Source organism: Pongo pygmaeus, chromosome 9, assembly GCF_028885625.2.
Source record: "Pongo pygmaeus isolate AG05252 chromosome 9, NHGRI_mPonPyg2-v2.0_pri, whole genome shotgun sequence".
NCBI lineage: Eukaryota > Metazoa > Chordata > Mammalia > Primates > Hominidae > Pongo > Pongo pygmaeus.
In genome coordinates this window covers 130413658-130421474 of record NC_072382.2, presented here as the reverse complement: position 1 = coordinate 130421474, position 7817 = coordinate 130413658, and the positions used below count along the sequence as shown (strand labels likewise).

Genomic DNA, 7817 nt, shown 5'->3' with positions numbered 1-7817 from the left:
GACATGTATTAGTTTTAGGTTAAAGAAGAATAATGACTATTTGGATAAAGAGATAGAAGGCAGAGTTGCTTTTGGATTCAAGATTGAAGTCCTTAAATTTCAGTCTTGGAAAGTGATTTTAAAGGAAGTTTGTAATTTCAATACAAATTATTCACCCTACGCTTCTTTGAATTTTGATCACCTTTAGGGCTGACTTTCTTCACAATCTAGACAAATATCAGCCTTCTGAACCTCTTACACATTGGAAGATTTAGCTCTGCTCTAAGCAAGGAGCAACAATACCTTTTTCACTTTTATTCTTTCTGTTTCTGTTCCTTTGGCTCTCTTTCTCTCCTTCTCTCTCTCTCTCTTTTTTTAGACAGGGTCTCACTCTGTTGCTCTGGTGCCATCACAGCTCACTGCAGCCTCAACCTTCTGGACTCAAGGGATCCTCCCACCTCAGCCTCCTGAGTAGCTGGAACTACAATTGAGAGCCACCATGCCTGGGTAATTTTTGCATTTTTTGTAGACAGGGTCTCACCATGTTGCCCAGGCTGGTCTCAAATTCCTGGGCTCAAGCAATCCTCCTGCCTCAGCCACCCAAAGTGCTGGGATTACAGGCGTGAACCACAGGCCCCAGTGGCCCTCTTTAAAAGTATCTATTATCCAAACACCCAGAATTTCTAAAAACTATTTTCTGAAATGTCACCAAATATGATTAAAAGTACTGGACTATATCATGTTGTGCCTTGGCCAGGGATGAGCTGTGATGCAAGTTGCAAAAAACAGCCTTAATTGGGAGTTTAATTCTGTTAGATAATGAGCCAGATTCTCTCCAGGCACAAGCTGCTCCTTGGGAACAAGGTCAGCATCTCTGGCTATTCCGGATGCTTTCTGGTTGGTGCAAAGGTTGAGCTCAAGTTTATGTGATTTTATCAGCTGGTTTAAAAAAAAATGTGTGCATTTTTTTTTTTTTTGACATTTCCAGTTAAAAATACTGGAAACCAAAGTGTTTCTTGCCATACTCTACGCTTGTTCCAAATTAGGACTGGGATCCCATCTCTACATACCTGTACAATGTGAAAAGTTTCCCATAACCGACAGCCACTTATAAGAATGAGTGACATATTTCAGGTGTTTTTCAGGCTTGAAACTCTTGGAAAATAAACGAGATGGGCAATAAAACCCTGAAGTCTAGGTTCAGTCCAGAAATCACAAGTCAATTTTTTTCTATTTTATTCCTCCTCCAGGAAAAATAAAATGAGGGATGTATTGAGACAACTACTCAAATAGTCAAGGAAAAAGACACCAGATGTAGACTGAATTATCCAGATAACAGACAAAAAGAAATCTGGTGTGAAGTAGTGACTCATTCTGTCTGTTTACGCAGCCTGAATTTTCTGGTTAATTGTCAGCTCTTCACTTCACTTTGTGCTACGTAAAAGATAAATTATTCTCCTGACAGATTTATTTTTGTATTGACTGGAAAAAAGTTCATGCTAAAATAGTTGTGTGATGTGTACTAAAGAGAAAGATTAGGTGCCAGCATTTTGGTATTATGTTGTGGAACACCAGCAGGAACAATGGGGAAAGGATGAATGCTTGAAGAACCAAAGTTAGGAAATTGTTAGATTAATTAGATCACATATATCCAACATTCAAATATCTATTTTCCATCTCTCCATCCATCCATCCATCCATCTCTTCATCCATCCATTGTTACCCATTCACTCATCATTCCATCTATTTATCCATTCATCTATTCATCCACTCATCCATCCATCCATTCATCCATCCATCATTCTAGTCGTATATCTATCCATCAAATATTTATTTAGCCTTTACTTTATGTTTCATGCACTGTGGTAAGTGTTGCAGCAACAATGGCAAACAAAGCTGATCTAGTCCTTACCCTCATGGTTTTACAATAAATAAAGAAAAAGGACAATGCACAAATAATTACAATGTAATTCTTGCTACAAAAGGGACAGTAGTACACTACTGAAACATATGGTAGAAAGACCAGAATCTAGTGAGAAGAGGGAGATAGGGATAGTCAGTGAAAACCTCCTTGTAGAGGTAGAATACAGGTCGAAACCAGATGTATGATTGATACATCTGGATCTTCTTAGTTTGTCTCCCTGAGCCTCTGAGTACACAGATAGTCTTGGCTATGTTGAGGGAGTAAGGGAAGTATCCAGGATAAAGATGTCAGCAGCAAACCTGGCATTTGATTGAAGTGGTGTCCTAAAAAGGCTCAAAAACACACCATTCTATTTCCAGTCATTCATCAGCATCAGGCCAATATAATGAGTACATTAACAACTGATGAATGTGGCTCTCTATAAATCTCTCACCACATTCATGGATGCAGCTGACTGTAGTTACTGGACTTCTGGCCCTAGGCACGTTTTGAAACAGCAAAATCCATGATGATTTTTTGTGGTACATTGGATTGCTCTTTCCTCTTCCTGGTCTACTGGGGACTGAGCTATCCACTGAAGCCTCAGACATTTAGTGTGAAAATGGGAGGATTATTCCTTTGACAGGTCAATTAATCTGAATGTTGCTTCTTTAGTATGGTTACCCTGGTCCCAAACATAGACCAATAGACTCACAGAAGGTGCTCAATATGCAGTCCCACCAACAGGCTAACCACTTAGTGTTGATGACATTTGGCAAATTGATTTATCCACTTTCCCTTCAGGGAAAAGAGATTAATCTCTCTGATTCTCTTTACTTATCTGAAAGGTGATGAGGTTGCAGAGTCCCTAACGATTATTCCCAGCTCACAAACTATGGCTTCTACAATTCTTGGTCATGACGTTCTGCCCTGGAAAACGTATCTTACCTGAGCAGAAGCTACTGAGTTAGTTAGTCCAGGTGCAGGGCAAGCATGGAAAAGTCCAAGGCACAGATACTGTGAAACTGGAACTAGGGCGGTGGCTTCCTGTGCACCTTGGAGAAAGTGGAGCCCAGACACCTCCTAGAAGCCCTTCTAGCCTCCCACACATGTAGGAGGCGAAGTTTAGGACCAGTTTATCTAGTACAGGTCAGGAAATATAGTAATGATTTTAGCGTCCCTCCAATGAAAGTGGGCTGCCTTCTAAAATTAGGACTAGGAAACATGCTTGGGGAAACTCAAAAGGTTGGCTCTATTGCAGTTGTGTTGGGGAGGAGGGCTTGACTCAAAGACTGGGTTCCATCTGTAATCAGTGGACTGCTGCATAAGGAAAAATTAATGCAGTCGGCATGACTTGGTGTGAGCCACTGAGACATAGCTGCAGCGGTCTGTCCCTCCACAGACTCAGCAGGACACCCTTCTCCAGCAAGTGTGTCCTCTTACATTATTGGGGACTGCAGCAGTCTTTTCTCTCTGGATTAGCAAACCAGCATTCCAAGTAGAAGGGACAATCAGCCTCTGGGCTTTTCTCCTGTGAAGATTCACGGATTGTGGTGAGAATGACTCTGAATTGGGAAATGGGAGCCTTGGGTCTGCCCCGGCCATGCCATTGATAATAGCAGTCAATAGTTATTGAGTATAAAGTCTGTTCTAATCACTAAATTAAATACTTAGGTCTCACTACCTCTTTAATCCTCACAATCCTCTTTAATCCTTACAGTAATCCCTGAGGTGTATAGTGCCATTATCTTCATTTTATATACGAGGAAACCAAAAATCGGAAATCTTAAAAAAGAGAAAGAACAAAGGCTGGGATTTAAATTGGGAAGTTTGATCTCAGAGCCTGTGCTATCACACTATGATAGCCTGTCGTCTTCATTGGACCGATAAAGTCATGTACTTAACTGTAAAATTTTGTTTTTTATTCTTGTTACAGGTGCAATACAACATTGTATAAAAATCAGAAAACACAAACATAGCAAGAATAAAACAAAAAATCTTCCATACCACCAGAAATAACCTCTCAATACTTAGTTGATTTATGGTTTTAGATTGTAAAAATGGCATTATGCTGTACACAATGTATTTTGAGCTATCAAGCCCTAACTTTTTATATTTATCCAGTCCATAGTATGTTCAAGGGAGTGTGCTGGGGAGGCAGTTTATATGACTACTGGTGATAAGGAAATGTCAAGGGCACAGACCCTGCACCCCCAGAATCACATTCTAGTGGGGAAGATAAGGCAGGAAAGACATGGACAGGAGATACGAGAACTTAAATAGCTCATTGTGACAACGCAGGAGCAAGACAATAGCTGCGTGGAAAAGCACAGGGAGAGAAAGAAAGGACTGGAGCTGGAGCTTAAGGGATGTCACAGGGGATTACCGGGGCTGGCTGAGATGACTGAGACAGCTCCGAAGGGGCCAATCTGGACAGACATAGCTGCTGAACATACTGCCGGATGCATGGTAGCAAGTCCCAGAACAATACATCGAACACAATCCCATGAAAAAGGCCTAGTATGGGTATAAGAATAGAGGAAAGACTGGAGGTCTGGATATCAAACCCTAAATAGTAGTTAGCTTTTTGGTGTGAGACTGGGTGGAAGGGGACCCGAGGTGGTGATTCTCAGTTTTGAATTCATACCCTTCTGTATGGTTTGAATATGCTACAACCACATATTCATCCTGTAATTAAATTGAGATTGAAAAATAACTTTGTAGGAGTTAGATTGACAGAGAGAAAAAGTGAGAGGTATTTTGAGGGAGAAGGGACCAGGGAGACAGAGTGACAAAAAGTACATAGAAAGGAATGGGGGTGGAAGGAGGGGGTGGTAAGAGATGGGGTTTTCAGTGGGCTATCATACATCCCAGAAGGGTCCATTCTGCTGAAACTCTCTGAGTTTGTGGAGTCCACAGGATGTTTAGCAGGCCCAGTGGAACCAGGATGGAGAAGAATTTTTGACCGACATTAGCTAAGCTACTTTGCAGGGAGTCTAGCTGGGGCCCTGTGCCCAGCTCATTCTATATTCTAGAGAGGAACAAAAAACCAGAAAGTTGGTGCAAGGACTAATGGAGCAGCACATCAGGGGTCGTGGGAAGACTATGCCAAGAAATCCGGGTCTCCATAGGCTCTCTGGCACACACAGAAGGATGAGCACCTGTGTGCCAGATGTGTGCACATGTGTGTGTGCCATTGCAGTGTCATCTGTGGCTCAAGACAAAGGCTTTGCTTTTGATCATGGGAAGGAGAGAGAGTCATTACAAAGTACAGGCTAAGAAGTTTCAGAGCTGGAGTGGGAATGCACAATGGTTCCCTGCTCTTTGCTTTATTTTCAGCGTATTTTCCTTTTCTTTTCAATATTTGGTGATAACCATGCTTATAATGGTATCTGGGTTTCACTCCACTTGGTTTTGGTAGTTTGTTTAGATACTGCTTCTCTGCACATATGAAGTCTTCTGAATTATCACGAGGTTTTTTTCTGCGATGAAAGGAAAGTTAATATGGAAAATGCAATACGTGTGTAATGTTTTGCTTTGCTTTTCCTTAAATTTAGTGCCATTTTTAACTTCAAACTTCACTCTTTTCATGCATCAGGTGGTTTTAAAGAATCATTATAAGTTGCTTTGAAGGGGACTTCTGCACTTCAGGGAGTTGGGGCGGCAGTGAGGGAAGATTGCTGGTGGGAGCGTTGAAGACCCTTGCAGAGCTAAGATTCTGGGAATTTACTTCCATTTTTCCCCTTAGGACATACTAACTTACAAGGTAACTTGTTATACTGAGAAAAGGAAAAAGGTTTCCTTACAGTAAGAAAAGCTATTCTAGAAATTCCTTCATGCTCTGTCTCAATTGTATCCAAACTATATTGAGACTACGATTGTTTAGGCGAGGCTACAGAGATACTCCTTCAAAGAAGCAAACAACTCATTTTGCATATCCCTTTTACATGGGGTCAAAAGGTACCCATGTCCCTGGATCACTGAGTTTTAATTTTTTCCTTGAGAATCATAATGGTCATATTGCCCTATCAACTGAGGTCTTTCCTCATAGAACTATCTATGGACACGGGAAAGAAAAGCATTGCTTCTACTGTTTACACAGTCATCCAACCGCATGGTGATTTCAGCCACCCTGTGAAGTTGGGCTGGTATTACGACACCCTCTTCGACAGCCGGCATAAGGGAGGGGCTGGGGAGCCACCACCGTGCCGTGGAGGGATCCTCCAGGGATTTCATAGCTTCTTCTTCTTCTAGAGGATAATTTTCTTTTGTCCTATATCATCCATGTGGATCAGAAAGCATTTCTTCTGCAGAAGCCTACTTACTTCTAATGCTATATATGTATTTTTTTTCCTTGGGACAACATATTCTTTTATTGTGGTAGAATACATGTAACGTAAAATTTACCATCTGAACAATTTTTAAGTGTACAATTCAGGGGCATTAAGTACACTCACATGTTGTGCAACCATCACCCACATCCATCTCCATCCTTTTTTTTATCATCCCCAACTGAAACTCTGTCCCCATTAAACACGAATTCCCCATTCTCCTCTCTCCAACCCGTGTTAACTTCTATCCCTTTTTCTGTCTCTATAAATTTTACTATTCTAGGTACTTCATACAGGTAGAATTACACGATATTTGTCTTTTCTGTATTTGGTTTATTTCATTTAGCGTAATGTCCTCAAGGTTCATCATACTGTAGCATGTATTGGAATTTCATTCTTTTTCAAGGCTGAATAATATTCGATTTTCTCTACATACCACATTTTGCTTATCTGTTTATCTGTGGATAAATAGTTGGGGTGTTTCTACCTTTTGGCTATTGTGAATAATGCTGTTATGAACAATATTGTGCAGACATGTTTTTGAGTTCTTCTTTCAATTCTTGTGGCTATATATGTAGAGGTTGAATTGCTAGATCAAATGGTAATTTATATTTAATTGTTTTGAGGAACTACCACACTGTTTTCTACAGTGGCTGTACCATTTGACATTCTCAGCAGCAACCCACTCTTATTCCTATTTCTCCTTATTCTTGCCGTTATTATCTGTTTCTTTGATAATAGGAATCCCGATAGATGTGAAGAGGTATCTCGTTGTGGTTTGAATGTGCATTTCTCTGATGATTAATGTTGTTGCCCATCTTTTCATGTGTTTATTGGCCATTTCTGCATCTTTGGAGAAATGTCTACTCATGTCTTTTGTCCACTTTTAGATCAGGTTATTTGTTGTTGTTGCTGTTGAGTTGTAGGAGTTCTTTATATATTTTGGATATTAAGTCCTTATTAGATATGCGATTTGCAATTTTTTTTCTCATTCTGTGGACTTCCTTTTTACTGTCTTAATAGTGCCCCTTGATGTACAACATTTTAAAACTTTGATAAAGTCCAACTTACCTATTTTTTCTTTTGTTGCCGAAGATTTTTTTTCCTGGGATAAGCTGTCATATCCCAGGAAATCATTGCTAAATCCAATGTCATGAAGTTTTCCTCTTTGATTTTTTTCTAAGAATTTTATAATTTTCATTCTTATGTTCAGATCTTTGATAGATTTTTGTTAATTTTTGAGTATGGTGTAAGGTAGGAGTCCAATGTCATGCTCTTATATGTGGATACCCATCTAATGTTATATTTTTGAAGATACTGTTTAAAACAAAACTTACTGTTTTCCTGGGCATTCTCTAGGCAATTTATGATAGTGGTGGCTTATTTTACACCATTAAGATTTCTAGTTTATGTTCTTCCACACCGTAAAAGGCAGTGGCAGAGGAGGGAGCTAAGGTCCTGAAGAGTTGCTTTCTATATAAACCCAGCATAGACAACTCCAGACTTCAGAACCCCTCGACAGCCACACTGTACACCCTTATAGAGAAAGAATCCAAGTCTTCTCAACTTTGTTTTTTTCAATTATCCTGCAAACATAGTGAATA

At 40.0% G+C, this 7817-nt stretch overlaps 1 protein-coding gene across 1 annotated transcript in view; it reads left to right on the top strand.

The window, feature by feature from the left end:
• Window positions 1–399: 399 nt before the first annotated feature.
• The window catches only part of ETS1 (ETS proto-oncogene 1, transcription factor), a 138027-nt gene continuing 130609 nt past the window's right edge, over window positions 400–7817 (top strand). Inside the window, exon 1 of the mRNA XM_063671608.1 lies at window positions 400–486. The gene's annotated coding sequence lies outside the window, so the exon portion shown is untranslated. The remainder of the gene's footprint in view (window positions 487–7817) is intronic.